This window comes from Ochotona princeps, chromosome 2, assembly GCF_030435755.1.
Source record: "Ochotona princeps isolate mOchPri1 chromosome 2, mOchPri1.hap1, whole genome shotgun sequence".
NCBI lineage: Eukaryota > Metazoa > Chordata > Mammalia > Lagomorpha > Ochotonidae > Ochotona > Ochotona princeps.
Genome location: NC_080833.1, coordinates 98,029,201 through 98,046,687, shown reverse-complemented (window position 1 = coordinate 98,046,687; position 17,487 = coordinate 98,029,201). Strand labels below are relative to the sequence as shown.

General features: G+C 43.5%; 1 long non-coding RNA gene and 1 pseudogene across 1 annotated transcript in view; one reads left to right on the top strand and one right to left on the bottom strand.

Moving 5' to 3' along the window:
* The window catches only part of LOC131479495 (uncharacterized), a 120,408-nt gene extending 104,614 nt beyond the window's left edge, over positions 1-15,794 (bottom strand). Inside the window, exons 1-2 of the long non-coding RNA XR_009244901.1 lie at positions 15,665-15,794; positions 12,445-12,603 (exon numbers count right to left, since the gene is read on the bottom strand). This is a non-coding gene — a long non-coding RNA (uncharacterized LOC131479495). The remainder of the gene's footprint in view (positions 1-12,444; positions 12,604-15,664) is intronic.
* LOC118758626 (small nucleolar RNA U3) lies at positions 7,123-7,210 on the top strand (annotated as a pseudogene).
* Positions 15,795-17,487: the final 1,693 nt, after the last annotated feature.

Here is a 17,487-nt window from a genome sequence, read left to right as displayed (position 1 = left end):
AATGGAATGAAATGGTAAGCTTATTCTGGTACTAAAAATGTTAAAATCAATGCTTCTAAGATTCTTCAAAAAATTCAAAGAATTATGGAAAATACATACATGGATGTCAAAAAAGTGTCATAACAAAATAAACTCATCTTAATTTCATTTTCAAGTGATAGCACCATTATATGGGAAGAAACCCTAGAAATAACAGAAAAAATGATAGCCCCACTAGAAATGTGTGATTCCTAGAGGCACTTCAATAAAGTGTGAATGTGTGCCCCCAAAATTCATAAGTTTGAATGTAAGCCCCCATGTGATGATAATTAGGAGACGAGGCCTATGCTGTATAAGGTAGTTTAGTCAATCTAGTTGTGAAGGCTCTGCCTTCATGAATGAGATTAGAACTCTTACAGAAGGACTCGAGGGCCCTTGCTAGGCCGTTTGGCCCTGCTATCTCCTACCAAAGAGGACAACATTTATTCCTTTCAGAGGATGTAGGAAAAAAGCCCCATCTGGGAATTGAAAATGAGTGTTTTTCAGGTACCCAATCTGCCTATGCCATGATCTTGGATGTCGCCTTTCCCTTGAATTAGCAGCCTACAGAGCTGTGAGAAATAAATGTCTGTTAGTTATGAATTGTCGAGTCTAAGCAGTAGGAAGAAAGTGTAATACCCAAATGAGCAGCAGAGAAGTTTTTTAACCACATTAGTCATGAAGGATATACAAAATAATACCACAAAGAGATAGCCAGTCCTGTATTTCCAGCAGCATGACTAAAAAAAATTTTTTAAATCTAAAAATATTTAATACAGTAAACTTTTGAAGCAATGGTATTTGTCATGCCATGCTGGTACAGCCGCTTTGAAATAGTGAAGTATTACAGATTACACATTTAGCCTGGTGGTTGAGATGCCCACATCCTGTGTTGCAATACACTAGTCTGATTCCCAACTCCAGCTCCTGACTCCAGCTTCCTGGACATACAGACCCGGGATGGCAGCAGAGATTACTCAACTGAGAGTTCCTGCCACCCACACAGAAAGATCTGGATTGAGTTCTGGCTCTTGGCTTTGGCCTAGCCCAGTCATTATGAGCATTTGGAAAGTAAGCCAATGGTTGGGAGTTCTCCCTGCATATCTCTCTATCTATAGAATTCTCTTCCTTCTAAACAAATTTTACAATGTGAAGATATCCATACCCTATAACGCAGGCATATAGCAACAGGAAGGCATACATGCGAACATCAAAAAAACATTGCTAAGAAAGTTCCTAGTATCTTTATTTGTAATAAATGGAAATGAAAGCAACAAAAATGTCCATAGATATTAAAAAATAAATTATATATGAACAACAAATACTATACAATCAAAATGTATACACTACAAATACATTTTACCATATGAATGAGTGATAGAAATGAAACTTGACAGAAAAACACACTGTAAAATCTGAGTTCAATTGTTAAAAACAGGTGAAATCAAACTGCAGCATTAGACATTAAATAATGGCTGATTTTGAGGAAATGTGTAGTTTGTAGATTAAGGAGTTGGCTTCGAACTCCTGGTTGGTATTTGTTGTGTTTCTTCATTTGAGCTAGGGTTCAACAGTGTTTGCTGTAATTTACTGAGCATATTATTCTTCTTAATTAAAAAGTTATACCAAATGAAGTAGTAATGCCTGTTATGTTGTAAGCACTCAATGTAAAGTTCCTGCTGCTCTTCTCCTAGCACCTCTCCTATTACTGAGCTCGTTAAATAGACTTTCTTCTCCCAAAGCACAGTTGTTCTCCATGGAAAATTACAAGCTGTCACACACAAATGCTAATCTTGCGGTCCCATTCCCTCTGGGACCAAGGTTATCCACGAAGAACAAAAGGGTGTTTCTTTGCATCAGCACACTCAGACTAAGGAAAGATTCATGCTTGAACAGCTGGAGATTGGGTGCTATTGAAGAGTCTGGGTTCTACCAGGACATTCTGGGGGAAGCACTACAACTTCCAGGCGTAGGCTGTCTCAACGACAGAATGAAAGGAATTACGCTACCTCCCAGGATTCAGTGAGGGAACTAGTCACTACTAGTCAGTCCACTACAGCTTCTTAACAAAACTAACATCTTCCGTTCCACTCCAATGCTCTCTAAGAAAGCTCAATAACCCAAATGCACAGTTCCTGAACCAAATTCTCCTGGAAATCTGGAATTTCAAGCATTCCATCTCTTTGTTGGATCGTGTCTCTGACTTTGGATAGTCTCCTGTAATTTAAAGATTTAAAGGTAGAGATGTGTGCGTGTGCGTGTGTGTGTGTGTGTGTGTGTGTGTGTTTTATGGGAACTGACTTCTCTATATGTCAGCCATAGCCTTCACTGGGCTGAAGATTTTCACAGATACTTTCCTTTTCCCTTCCTGGGACCCACAGAAGAATTTAGAGATCCAGGTTACTTTCCCTGGGGATAATGTATTCAGCCTGAGCCCTGCATGAAGTCATGGCCTTCAAGGAGCAGCAATACCAGACTTGACATAAATGCAGTGATCCCAAGAGAAAGAGCAAGTTCCAGCCTGTGTGACAAAGTGGAGTTCTCCATGCATGGAGGAAGAAACAAAGAATTTTAGAAATCCCACATCCAGCTGACTCATGGGCTATCCCATTTTCATATGCTCAAAGAATCACCCAGCTGCCTCTCATCCAAGGTTTCTTACCCACCATTCTCACACATGCATATATGTGCGCACACACACACACGCGCACACACACACATACACAAATACCAGAGCCTTTCAGCAGCTTAACCAACACTGGCTAAAAGTCCTTGGCAGTGTGACTGGCAGTGTGATAGCAATCACCATGGTTTTCCCAAGCTCTCTGGAAACAACACTGTGTTGGGTAACGCCATCCTCTGGAGCAACCGCGAAGATGTGTTCACATTCCTCCGCCTTTTGAACCCAGTTCTGCAGCTGGTGCAACCATATGAAGGGTAGCTTAGTCCTATGAGCAAAGTGTAGTTGCCACTTTCCCTATGAGCCACCAATTCCATTTTTAGATTCACATATCAGAAGTGTTTTACACCATACTTAAGCAGAAAGGGTCTTGTGAAACATTATCGTAATAGCAAAAAGAAAAGAAACCTGGAACAAATTAAATATGCCCCAGCATGTGGACATAGACACACAAATTACGGTATAATCTTGCAATGAGTAGTTGCTAAAATGAACGAACTAAATCTGACTTGTTAGCATGGATAAGTCTCAAAGTTAAGCAGGAAAAAAAAGCAAGTTGCAAAATGTATATACAGCAGGATACCATTTATTTACATTTAGGCATATAAGACAGTTTCTACATTTTATGAATATACAGCAAAATTACAAGAAAATTATATCAGGAAAATGCTTGCTTCTAAGAAGGAAGGATGATAGTATCCAGAAAGATGGCTATAGTTGAGTCTCTAACACTTTATTTCTTTAAGTGTCTGAAGCAAATATGATAAAAGCTCCACAACTTCTTAAATCCGGTGGTGGGAACATTGAGTCTCTATTACATTATTATTGTGTACTTCTCTGTGTTGAAACTGTTTTCCAACTTGAAAAAATGTTGCAGTGAATTATATCTCTTGAAACATTCTCCAGGCTCCTGCCTCCCTCACAAAGGATAAATTGTCTAACTCTGCCAGATTTCCCTCCTTCTTCAAGATGCAAATGGAAATTTATGGTAAACAAAAGTTGGCAGTAAGGTCACCACCTCTCCTCCAGCCAGTTCCTGACACAGACACATCTCTGACCCTCAGCAGAGCCCTTCCATCCTGATCTGTCCCTGGGAAGCTAACCTGGGGGACAAAAAGTTCCTTGCCCTTTGGCTTCTGGTTGGGCTTGGCAAGTAGGAGGTAGAGGCTGCTGTGAAGGTCAGAAAAAAAGAGAAAGGACAGAGCACTTCTTAGGCTTCCTGCCCGCTGCAGGTTAGAAATGGCAGCCCTGCATTATGAAAAACCAAGTCGGCTGAGGGGAAGGCTTCTCCTGGGTTCTCTTGCGGCTATTTCTGGGTTGCATTAATCCCTCCTCTGCCTCACTTCCTCAGGTTTTGCGCCCCCACACTGTCAACAGATTCAAGTACTTTGTCATCTCTTGCTAGGCTTCCTTTGTTTTGATTATTTACAAATGGCACCCTCATTCCACACTCCATAGCTTCTTCCATGCACTTGTGCAGGCTATCGTCTAATGGTACCCTGATCTCAAAGGTAAAAGAGAGCAAGTGAAGTGACCTGGGAGCTGACAGCGTGGTGGAGTGAGTTCAGCAATGTGACGCCAGCATTCTATAGTGCCAGTTCAAGTTACAGCAACTCCACATCCAATCCAACTTCCTGTTAAGGCACCTGGGAAAGCAATAGAAAATGACAAAGTATCTGTGTTCCTGCCACCTACATAAGAGACACAAAAGGAGTTCCAGGCTCCTGGTTTCCACCTGGTACAGCTCCACCTATTGTGGCCATTTGGGGAATAACCAGCAAGTGGAAGATCTCTCTGTTTCTCTGTAACTCTAATTTTCAAATAAATTAGTTTTTTTAAGTCATACCTGAGAAAGCCTGGACAGATGAGTATAGCTCTGTTAATAGACCAAAGGGATATGGCAAAAACTAAAGGAATGGCAAGAGAGGCAAGACTGGAACCAACACTGCTTTGTAGCAGATAAAGCCGCCAATAATACTGGCAATCTCAATGGATGCCAGTTTGTGTCTTAGCTGTTCTCCTTCACACCCAGCTCCCTACTAATTACCTAAGAAAACAACAGAAAATGGAACAAAGTTGGGCCGTGTGGGAGACCCAGATGAAGCTCCTGGCTCCTGACTTCAGCCTGGTCCAGCCATGGCCATAGAGGCCCTTTGGGGAGTGAACCAACAGGTTGAAGATCTCTTTCTCTCTCTCTCTTACACTTTACCTCTCAAATAAATGCTCTTCAAAACAAGAAGAATGAAAGACTGAGGGAATAACTTCAACAAAGGCTGTTATATGAAGATGACCGTATGAAACTGCCAATAATAGACTATTTTAACCTGCAGTTATTTGTGGCTAAACCTAATAGTAGCATTCAGACCATTAAGGTATTAAATAATAGCTTACCAAAGCAGTAAGTATCAAAATGACCCCACCCCTATAGAACAGATATCAGGAAAGAAGGACAGAATTAATCAAAGATCAGGAAGGTTTGTTTTCCAGAATCGAAGTGTGTCCTCTATAGTTTATTTCATAACAAAAAAAAGATTTGTTTGTTTATTTGAAAGGCAAAGTTATATAGAGAGACAGAGATTTTCCATCCACTGGTTCACTCATCAAATGGCTGAAACTGGACCAGGCTGAGACCACTAGCCAGAGATTCCATCGTGGTCTTCCATGTGGGTGACAAGCACCCAAGCACTTGGGCCATCTTCCACTTCTTTCTCAGGCATATTACCTCGGTGAAGTTCCAGTTGGATATCTCAATAATGTAAAGGTTCCAGAGGAAATAAGCTTTGGAGGATACCAATGACATGCTTCTGTGGAAGGCAGGTGAAGTTCAAGTCCCAATAGAAGTGAATCCTGGTGGAGGTGAAGGAGAGAGAACATTGCATGAAAGAAAAGGAAGTTGAAATCAAACTAGCTTGGCTGGAAGAGAATGCACACAGAGTATCATTTCCTTTTATTAATCTTATCCTGGAACCCAAATTAATCTTTTCTTAGACTTGCTAGACTGACCAAATTTATTATTCTTTATGACAATAAGTCTTCCCAGGTTCAGAAAGGAGTTAAAGATGTGTGATTTATGTTTTCTGAGATGATTCCCAGACCCATAGTGTTGCTCCTCTGAACTAATATTTTGTCATTTAATAAGCCAGAGAAATTAGGTCATGTACTCAACATTAGCCAATTTGAAAAGGAAAAAACTCTAAGTAATATTTAAAATGCAAGTTGTTTTGATCTCATAATTTCTCTTATGACAGAGTTAACACGCACTCTGGAACCAGATCCCAGAAGCCTGTGTTCTGAGACAGAACAAGATCCCTGCATAGTGTGGCACCCTCTCCTTGGGGCTCAGGGCCTTCTGAAGCTCTGAGAGTAAGGAGCAAGATGAACTCCTCTGGGAGCATGTGCATCTGCTCCAGGCTGGAATCTGGTAGATGCACCCATCTAGGGGGCATCCAGCTTCATGAGCACCATTCCTAAGAGAGCCCTGCAGATGAAAGCCCTGCAGGAGCCCTGCCTCTCCACCTGCTGACTCAGTGCAAATTGGTCAGTCCATTGTGGCACTTACTGTCTCAAGAACCCTAACTGCCATGGAAGTTATAAAAGTGCTTATTTCAGGATTAAGTCATCAATCATCACCCCAACTTTTAAGCCCTTGAGCAGAGCTGGAAAATTACCAAAAATCAATAGAGTATTCAAACAACTTCTCCCCAGGAGGCAATGTGGTGATAATCTGACTATTAATCCTCACCTTAGTTACACATGAGAAAACAGGTGAAGAAGTGGTCAGGGACTTGTCCAAGCTCCTGTAAGTAGAGAATGCAGAATGGCACCTGACTGCGAGTCTATCACTGTTGACAGTGACTCCTGGATTCCCCTGCTGCACGTGGGTCACAATCTCCTATTGCCTAGAAAGTTCTTCTCCATCATCTTATTCAAATCATCTACTTCCCTTGTTCAGTTAACTCTGCTTTATGACTTCGTATTTGTCATCCTAAAAAATTACTATTTATATCTTCAAGCAGTTCAGTTCAGTGTCATCCAAAACACATTTGTGACGACCTGTAAGTGACAGGTCTTCTGCACATATTAAGCATTTAGTCGACATTTATTAAACTGAGCCAAATATGGGAGGCTGTTCTAGCCTCAGATAGGGACAGAAAGTGAGTGCCAGCAGGAAAAGAAGAAATACAGCCATAGTAGTACATTAGTTATGATGTAATTTAGTCCTGAAAAAAGATCGTGGTGGTGATGATAGTAATGAAAAGCATAGAAAGAATGTGAAATGCATTTTAGAGTAAAATTGTGTGTTGGGGGAAGAGAGAGAGGGAAGGATGACAGTAGTACTGTATTTTTACACCTCAAATGTGGGGTACCAATTAGGCATGCATTCAAAGAAACCCCTCAAATGGAGAAGTCCACAGCTGCTACTCAAGACTATACTTCCAGGGATCATTTCTACAGTTTGTGACTACGGAAGTTTCTCTGATTATGTAGAGCACAGCTGCTACTCAGGCAAGTCAAGGTCAGAGGTTTATAACAACTGGATGGCTTAAGCATTTGGAGTTAGAAAATGCCCCACTAGAATTAAGCATAACTCTGCTAAAACTCATCCAAGGCTCTGTAATGGCTGAACCAGAACAAGGTTTAGAAAATTCAATTGGAATAGGTGGGACAAAACAGCAATGATAGCAGCTCCCATGGGGGTAAAACCAGGTCCCTTACTCTCTTGCTTAGCCAGCATTCTTCCCACCCATCGTTCCAAAAACACCATCTCCTCCAGGGACTCCTGCTGCTTCTACAAGACGGAAAGAACTGGCATCCTGCCTCTTTGCCTAGATTTTTGTGCATCAGTCCATGTGTCTACCAATCAATTGCACAGCCACCTGATGATGATCACTTTCCAATGGTGTTGATGACTGTTTCATGTCCCCTCTACTGGTTATGCATTCTCCCTTAACTGTGACCCTCCTCAGCACCCACTCTCAACACTCTCCCCCTCCATTTTCCTCAAAACTATCAACCCATTTCTTGGCAAGCTCTGCAAACACTGAGTTTCATAAAGCAAACATTAAAAACTAATTTGTGTCACAAAAGAAAAACTTGCTTAAAATAGACTTTGGCCTGGCAAAAATTCTGGGTATGTTAGAACTGCTCCCTAAATGTGGCAAAACGTCTCTATTTGATAAACCCCTAACTCCATTTCATTTTTAAATATTTGTAAAAGTTCAACTAGAACTTGCAACAATGACTGGGTATGAGGATGATTAAAATAGAAGCAAGGAAATTGGATAAAAACAGCAGACCACTAAGGCCACCCAAGTGGGAAAGTCAAACCACAGAGGAGTAAGGAACTCCAGGGATAGAGCCCTCTGGGGGAAACCTTCAGCTTCCTCATTTCCAGAGCAAACACATAGTCATTCAGTGGTCGGTGGTTTAGCTTATCATCAAAGGGATGTGCTCAGCCCAAATGCTACAAGGGCAGGGGCTTTGTCTGCTCAACACGCAAATAGCATCACAATTTATCACAAGCAAACATCAGTTGGTGGAACTCATCAGACATCATCTCCTGGATTATCCACTCCCACAGTAACTTCTCCAAAGTCAGTATCCCATAACTGGAAACAATTGTGAGGGCATTATGGGGATGAACTTGAAATCTGAAATTCTCATGGTAAATTCGGAACAAGCCTATTCCTGAGGACTCAGCATCTCTTGTCTGATTGATTACATCTTCTCTATCACAGACTCAATTTGAGTGGTTCGAGTCATTTTCAACCCTTCCTTGGCTCAGAACATAGATGAAGATAAGAAGTTCCTGCAGAGCTTTTCCCACCACTGCAGCTAACAAGAGTGTCTCAACTTCTAAGGCAGCCCCTCTAGCAAGAGAGCAAGCCAGACCCCCAGCACACCCAGTGACAGGAACTTAGCTGACAAATGTTTCTCATCTGAACCCAATCAGTCTATAGGCCTTCTACAGAGCTATGAATGTATTCCATATGCTCTCTCCCCTCTGAAATGCTGAGGTCTCAGTCCCAAACCAAAATAATATCATTATTATTGTTGTTGTTATTTGACATTTGTTCTTTTTCACAAAATGCAGCACAATCATTCGGTTAGTGCCTCATCATCTGGAGCCCAGTGCCTTGTTCACTGCATAGACCTAAAAATAGACGTGATTTGGAGAAATACAAGGACATTGTTGCAGCTCTAGTATGGTGCAGCCACCCAAGCCATGCACTCACTCCCACCTTCCCGGGGAAGGGAGCTGCCTGACAGCCCCAAGAGATTGTGCTGGTTGAGCTGCCCTCCTGCAAGTTAGGAAGTGCAATAAAATCCAAGAGTCCCAGCCCTCCCAACACTGTGGGAGTTGGTGATGCTCACATCTTCCAAGCGCTACCGAGGATGACAGGTGGCCTCCTGCACGTGTGCTTGTGTGTGTGTGTGTGTGTGTGTGTCTGTGTGTCTGTGTGTGTGTGTTGCAAATGAGGGAAATGATGATGTGTAAGTCTGTTCTGTGGAAAACTTACTAAGAAGAAAACCATTGTCCAGGTGGTCTCTGTGAGCACATTAGTGCCTTAATGCCTTGTTTCTAACCATTTCTAAATTTGAAGGCAAATAGCACCTTCCAGCCTCTACACCTACTCTCGCACCCTCAGGCCAAGTTCAAAGGGCCAGCAGTGTACGCAATCATTTAAAATCATTTTTCTATTGGCTTGTTTATTGAGGGAGAAAGAGAGATTTTCATCCACTTGTTTACTGCACAAATGTCTGCAGCTGGCAGAGCTGGACCAGACTAAAGCCAGAAGTCCAAAACTTAGTCCAGGCCTGGGTATCAATAACCCAAGTATTTGAGCCCTTACCTGTGTGTCTCTGGATGCACATTAGTATGAAGCTGAATTGGATGTGGAGCTAGAACTCAAATTCAATTACTCCAATTAAGGATGTAGACACCCCCAAGTGACATCATAGTGGCTTGGCCAAACACATGGCTCTCAGGTTACATTTGATAGTAGCCTAGGCAAACACAGAAGGTGAATTGCCTGTCTATGAAATGGCATGCATCTTCTTTAAGAGCTCAAAAGAAACATCTCTGCTTTGGGCCGGTCCCTTTCCCCACACACCTGCTTTTATCCTGCATGCACAATATGGCTGAGTTGAAGATTCTTTAGAGGCTCGAGTTCTGGAAACATGCCTGTGGGGTGCATTATTTAAATCAAGTATTAGCAGCTTTCCTACAGCATAAAAATGTGAACATATAGACTTTTTTCAATTGTAGACTCTTGTAAATTTTTGTTCCACCCTCAATGCCTGTTACCACTTGTCTGTTATCCAGACCTCGCACAAGGCTAAATAAATGAGTGAGTAGAAGCTATTAATGAGAAAACCCAGAAGTGGAACACATCCTGCAGCAGTTTGCTTTTACGCAGCCCTTGTTGCTTGTGTTTGTGGTTTGATAATGCACACACAGAAGTCAATCATTCCTTTCCTGGGGAAGTTGTTCCATGCTCACTCGAGGAAATGAAATAGATCCTATTTCACAGCATTCTGGAAATTCCCCCATGACTTTTGAGGCCTTGGCCTCCTGCCTGGGTAGACATAGCAAAATGGCACCGCATTTTAAGTCCAGTAAGGTTTCCATGCTAGGGCAAGTTCTTTATCTCACCTGACCTATCCAAGCTCCAGTCTCCACATCTGTAAAATGAAAATAATAGAAAGTTCCAGTGGCAGGCACTGTGGCATAGCACGTTGAGCCACCATGTAGGATGTCCACATCTCATATTGGAGAGTATGTTCAAATCCCAGCTCCCCTATTTGTATCCAGAGTCTTGTTACTGCCCTCTGGAAAGCAGCAGATGATGACCCAAGTGTTTTGCCCCCTGTCGAGCACATGGGACACCCAGCTGAAGTTCCTGACTCCTGGCTTTGACCTGGTCCAGCCTGACTCTTGCCTGCACTGAGGTGCAAACCAGCAGATGGAAGTGCCTTCTCTGTCTCTCTTCCCTTCTGTGGGTATATGTGAGTGTACACACACACACACACACACTATATATATATATATTTTTTTTTTTACACGATTTATTTATTTTTGTTGCAACTCAAATATATAGAGAGAAGAAGAGACAAAAATATCTTTCGTCCGATGATTCATTCCCCAAGTGACTGCAATGGACGGTGCTGCACCGATTCAAAGCCAGGATCCAGGAATTTTTCTGGGTCTCCCATGTGGGTGCAGAGTCCCAAGGCTTTGGGTCATACTCGACTGCTTTCCCAGGCCACAAGCAGGGAGCTGGATGGGAAGTGGAGCTGCCGGGATTAGAACCGGCGCCTATATGGGATCCTGGCATGTTCAAGGCAAGGACAAAAATATGGAACGCTTCATGAATTTATATATATATATATAGTGTGTGATTCTGCCTTTCAAATTAAAAAAGTAATAAAACTTTTACAGAATCATAACTACTCTAAAGGAAGCATCATTCTGGGGAGAGTGCAGTCACATAAATGATGTGCCTGCACACCACAAGTATTAGTGACCGTTATTACACACCCGCATGAAAATGCATCTGACACAAGCCAGCCAAACTTCTTGCACTGACAAGGTGGTCTGGCAATGCTGAACATTGCCTTCCCCTGTATCACTCTCTGACGTCCAGCCTCCCCGAGTGCTGTGACTGCATAGCTCTTCTGTTCTCAGACTTCCGGGCTCCAAGAAGATGCCCTGTCCCTACTTCACATCGCTTGCCTTTGGTGCTGTGTATAAGCTCTTGCCTTACACATCAGCCAGCAAAAGCCACAATTACCTCCCAGAAATCCCCCCAAAAGGCTGAGGTACAGGAAAGAATGAAGCCAGAAAGAAAAGAAGATGTACGCACAACCAAGGAGGTCTTTCCTGCCCGGGCCAATCAATCCTTGCTGTTTCCTGCAAGAGAGCCCAGAAGCCAGACCCCGGGGTCACCCTCTCACAGCTTTGCCTGGACCAGGCCCAGAAGTTTGAAACAAATGCCAAAAAAAATTAAAAATGTAAATAGCTCACCTTAGACAAAGAACAAGTGATCATCATCCAGAAAAAGCTAACCCCTTGGAGAGACACAACTTCAGTGCTGTATCACAAGGCCTTACTGAGCTGGCAAAAGAACAGGGATGGGGCGGGGGGAACAAAGGACTGTTCTAGAAGATAGAAGAAAACCTGGCTATGCTAGCCTCCAGCCCCCAACCCCCTTCCCAAAGTGGTGGCAGTTTTGTCTTTCTTAAGGAGAACTGAATTGTTTGAACAAGATTAAACAAGCATGGAATTTGAGACAGAGAGAAGGAATTTTTCTTCCCCGAGACCCAAAACAAATTCATAACAAGAGTTTTAACCTAGCCGTCATAGCTTAAAACAGAATCTTCCACACTGAATGTGACCAAGGGAAATGGACTTCCTGGGATCACCACAATCTAGAGGAACTGGAAAGCAGCAGAGTCCGGCGGCCCAGCCTTGACTTCACTGTAGGGAAAGATGCACACTGGAAGCTTGCCAGCCCTGATGAATTTCTTCTCAGCACAGCAGCCTCAGCCACCAGCAAACAAGAAAGCCATATCCTCAGACCCCCAAGTCCTCACAACACACCCAGCTGAGGGGCTGCAAGTCTGACTTTGAGTCACACATTTATCATGGTAACCAATCAGCCAGTAACCATTTCTGTGGACACCTACCCTGCATCAGGCACTGTGCTAGGCACTGGAGCTACCACCAGGAAACAGAAAGACACCTACCTCTAGTGAGCCTGCAAAGTCACACTTTGTGAGGTGCAATCACAACAGGGAGCAAAGATGGTTTGATCTACCCAGAGAGGGGTCATGGAACCAAGAGACATCTTCAGGTAAAAAGTGGACCTTAAACAAGTAGTTCTTTACTCCTCTCTGTGTATCTGGAAAAAAAAAAGTAGTTATTTAGAAAGACTGTATTTTTTTATTTTATTTTTTAATAATAATTATATGGTTGATCAGGGTGGGAAGGATCGAGGTTTAGGGAAAACTAGATGAACTCATTGCTTCCAAATTTGCTATTTCTTCTTGCTGTTCCTGGAGGAAGGGGACAGACAAAGGGGGAAGCCACTGACTTTACATACATCCCAGTACCCAGGGCTGAGGAACCGCCACCTCACATCAACCCAGAGTCCTGCCGTGTACGTATTCTGAGGGCTCTGTCCAAGTGGTTTGGATAGTTCTGAAATGCTGCTGTTTTCACCGATCCAAGGATGATGTCACCCTCCCAATGTCCATTGGCTCCATTCACCAAAATTTTTGCTGTCATAGTTTGTTTGGGGTAGTTGTCCAGTTTGTTCTGTTCTCCTTCTTCTGCTACAGCACCAAATGTGCTGCCATTTTCTCCTCTAACAACAGGGCCTGTGGCCACTACTCCACCTTTTCCATTAAGGAGCACATGTTCTTGCACGCAAGTCAAGAGCTTTCTAAGTGAAGTACAGAACTGCCACCAGGCATATTCTGTGTTGGGGACCAAATTGGGGAAGAGAAGTGCTTGTGCCTAAGTTCCTTGAGCCACATTTACAGTTCTCCAGAGCTCCACCTCTGTCCTGTGGACATCAGAGCATTGCAAAAGGCAAAAACATGTTGCAAAGGGAAAGATTGGCTCAAAGGCCAGGAAATCGTAGAATCTGCTGGTCCCTAACTGAGTGGCCTTAGGCAAACACTGCTCTTCTCAGGATCTCAGTCTCCTTCTGTGTCCACTGCCTGCTTGGGAAGGCTGCCCACAGCCCTGAACCCTTTGGTGAACTTCAGTAGTACCATGCACATCCATGAATGTGACCTCAGGCGTGTCCAGACTGAGTCACGTCCCTCCATCAGATTGCCCAAAGGGCTACAGTCAAAGTGCTTCAGGAATCCAAAGTTTCTATATGTTACAGGCAGCCCCTCATCATGAGAAAAAAAGCCCCTTGGAACTCTGCATATTTGCACTTCACAGCTTTATAACTAGATTCTTAGACCCCAGCCACACCACCCTTCCCTCGCTCCAACTGCCCTAATAATCACTTGGTGTTCTTGGTCCATCATGCTTCATCTGCCCAGAGCTTCCTGTCCCTATCCTTTGACTCACTTGGAGAACACTCACTTGCACTTTTAAGCCTGTTCAAGAGGGGCCCAGCGCGGTAGCCTAGCAGTTAAAGTTTTTGCCTTGCATGAATCAAGATTCTATATGGGCACCAGTTCTAATCCCAGCAGCCCCGCTTCCCATCCAGCTCCCTGCTTGTGGCCTGGGAAAGCAGTCGAGGATGGCCCAAAGCCTTGGGACCCTGCACCCACATGAGGAACTAACAAGAAGCTCCTGGCTCCTGGCTCCTGGCTCCTGGCTCCGGATTGGCTCAGCTACAGGCATTGTGGCAACTTGGTGAGTGAATCAACACATGGAAGATCATCCTCTCCGTCTCTTCTTTCTGCATGTCTGACTTTCCAACACTAAATAAATAAATTTTTTTTAAAAACCTATTCAAGAGTTGCTTTCTCCTTATTCATCTTTCTACCCACACCATTACACTGAGTTGTAATCATTGACTTACTCAGCTTTCTTTCTACCACAAAGGATGAATTCCTCAGGGACAATCATTGTACTTCAGTGATATTTGTCTCTTTCCACTCATTCTCCAGCTCCTAGACTGTACCTACACATAGGATATCCCCTATTGATGTTTGTTGAGTTCAACATGTACATTTTTATTTAACAGTTCCAACTGAACACACAACAATACAAGATGATCTGTTGGCAGCTTTCTGAGAGCCAAGGTCTCCTAGAGGTAAAGAAATTGTCAGAAAAGAATCGTCCCATCTGGGTTGGAGGCATACCATCTCCTTGTACGTTTCCAACCTTTCTAAACTCTACCCAAGTTTTAAGAGGCACAAGTATGAAGGAGTCACTCATGCTTGCTCAACAACTTATCATTCCCATGAAGCCATAGCATCTCAGAATTGAAAGGAACTAAAGAAGCCATGATAGCCTTCCACACAGGGCAGAACCCCTCTGTGCTTCCACCATGTGATTATCCAAACTCAGTGGGATTCACCTATTCTTTTTTTAAGATTTATTTATTTTTATTGGAAAGAATGGCTTGCAGAGAGAAGGAGCGACAGGAAGACTTTCCATTGGCTGGTTCACTCTTTAAATGGCCAGGAGCTTCTTCAGGGTCTTCCAGGTGGCTGCAGGGTCCCAAGGCTTTGGATCATCCTCTGCTGCTTTCCCAGGCCACAAGCAGGGAGCTAGATGGAAAGCGCAACAGCTGGTACATGAACCAGTGCCCATATGAGATCCTGGCACTTGCAAGGGGAGGATTTAGCCAACTGAGCCATTGCACCAGGCCCAGAGCCTTCTTATTCTTGACCAATTGTTAGACAATGCTTCAATCAACCTGTATGATTTCAGAGTTCTTGATACTCCCATGTTACTAAGCTTCATTCAAATAAAGGAATAGCCACCAAGAATTGGTGAAAATACAATTTTTAAATGTACTGAAACTTCTCAAAGATTATTGAAAGACCAGGAAGTAGCCAGACATACATGGCTCCTTATAATCCTTTCTCTGATGGTATCCCCTGGATCTACTGAGAACAAAAGCCACCCCAAACACTCTCTCTCTCTCTCTTCTCTCTCTCTCCCTTTCTCTCTCTCTCTCTCTCTCTCTCTCTCTCTCTCTCTCTCTCTCTCTCTTCTCTCTCTCTCTCTCTCTCTCTCTCTCTCTCTCTCTCTCTCTCTCTCCCTTTCTCTCTCTCTCTTTCTCTCATTCTGTGTGAGTGTGTCTCGATCTTCCCCAACCAAGCCTCCCCTCACAGTGTGCCAAACCATTCTGCCATATATTACACAGAAAACTCTTGTCTTTGCCTTTGTGATTTTTTGTATTGCCTCATATCCCTCTCCCCAGATTCAGCCCTATGACTCTATGAAAGAAGTCCCAGCAGCTCTGTAGGGATGAAAATTCTTACTATTGATTTTTATTCCGTATTATATATTGGTGGAAATAGAAGTCTCTATGTAGCAAGAAGCCATGACACTCTTCCTGCAGCTTTTCTTCTCCAGCCTACACAACATCCTTTTCTTCAACTAACACTCCTCCCAGTGGCACAGCTCCCAGACCCCATTCTGGTTACTCTATCACCTTGGGATGATTTCCATTGTCTTTAAAAAGAGATCCCCCGAACTGTACTTCAGAATTCAAGTGTGGTTTCACAGCATGGAGCACTGTAAAAGTGATGAAGAAGAAACTTCATGAGTGAATCTAAAGAATGCATTACCTTTACAATATTTTCTAAAAACAGTAGTAACAACCTAGTTCAAAATTAGACCCTGGCTTTCCGAGAGGCCATGTACTCCGCACATCACTGCTCTGTAAGTGAGATGAGGATCATGCTGGTCATCAGCACGGCTGGAATGGATACTCTAGGCAGGCTGCCAACTGATGTGATTTGAGAGGCTTTGCAATCCTGTCCCCCTGTCCCCCAAACAGACGTTGTCCCATGTTACCAAAGATATTCAAAACAATTGTTAAATTGGAACTACTTCAACAAGAGAATGATGCTGTCAGAAAGTGAGATTAACTTGTGTCTTAGTTCAAGTTACTTAAGATTTTGTCAGGTACCACTAAAGGAAGTAAGGATGGATCTGACTTTACCACAGGTGAAGGTTGTGCAACTGAGGAGCAGCCTGAGTGAGAGAAAGTTAATGAAAGAAAAGACACATCCAGAGAATGACAGGGACACCCGCAGGGGACTGGGCAGAGCGTGACTGCCACTGGCTGCCCAGCTCCCAGGCTGTGCCCAGGCTCTGTCAGATGAGAATGTGGCTTTGACAAGGATCTGAGGCAGACCCGTACTGCTTCACGCCTCTGGTGATGCGCACGGCGAGAGTGCCCTCTAGAGGCAGGAAGATGCACTCATACCCCAAATCAATCTCAGATCAGCATAGGTGAGGTTTTCCATTACTTGATTCTGTTATTTGTTCAGCAAACATAACTTTCGTTCCCACTCTGCGTGAAACACCATAATGAAAACCAAGCCAGCACTGGAATATTACTGAATAATGATCACTAATCTCCAGAGGGTCTCAACCTACTTGAGAATATTGAACTAGTTCTGGTGGATGCCTGTGAGTCAAGGTCAGGCTTATCCAAGGACAAAAGTGGTGGATCAGAAAGTCTTTCCAAGAGAGTTGACCCTTGAGCTGAGATGGTTGCCAGGCACATCACATGGCATAGCACCCACTGGAGATGCTCCCTAGGTGGGAGAGGGATAAGGAAGCTACAGATGCTGGGTAAGTTGTGAAAGGTTTGGTCTTCATGGTGCAATCCATTTTAGTATTTAAAGGGTTCACTCTAGTAACGGGAGCAGAAGTTGAACTGCAGGAAAACAAGATCAAAGGCATGCAAAGCAAGGACCTAGATTGGGAACAAATCAAGGGGAGCAGCAAGAAGGAACCGATGTGAAGGAGAGAGGAGCAACACCGCACGGGAATAGATTGGGCATGATGGCAAAGGAAACACATGAGCTTTAACCAGTTCCCATATCCAGCTTTGGGAAAGCTATTTGAATGGTAGGTTATTCGTCAGACCAGGAATACAAGAGAAGGAGCAAATTCAAGAGGGAAATAGTGAGTATAGTTTGGATTCAGTAGAATTGGATTGCCTGGGGAATAACCAAGAGGAAATTCTGGGAGGTAATTGGTAATTGACTGTTTAGTCTGAAGCACTGAGAAATGATCTGGGGGTTGGCAGGAATCTATGCAATGGAAGGCAAAATTCCCTCAAGGTAGG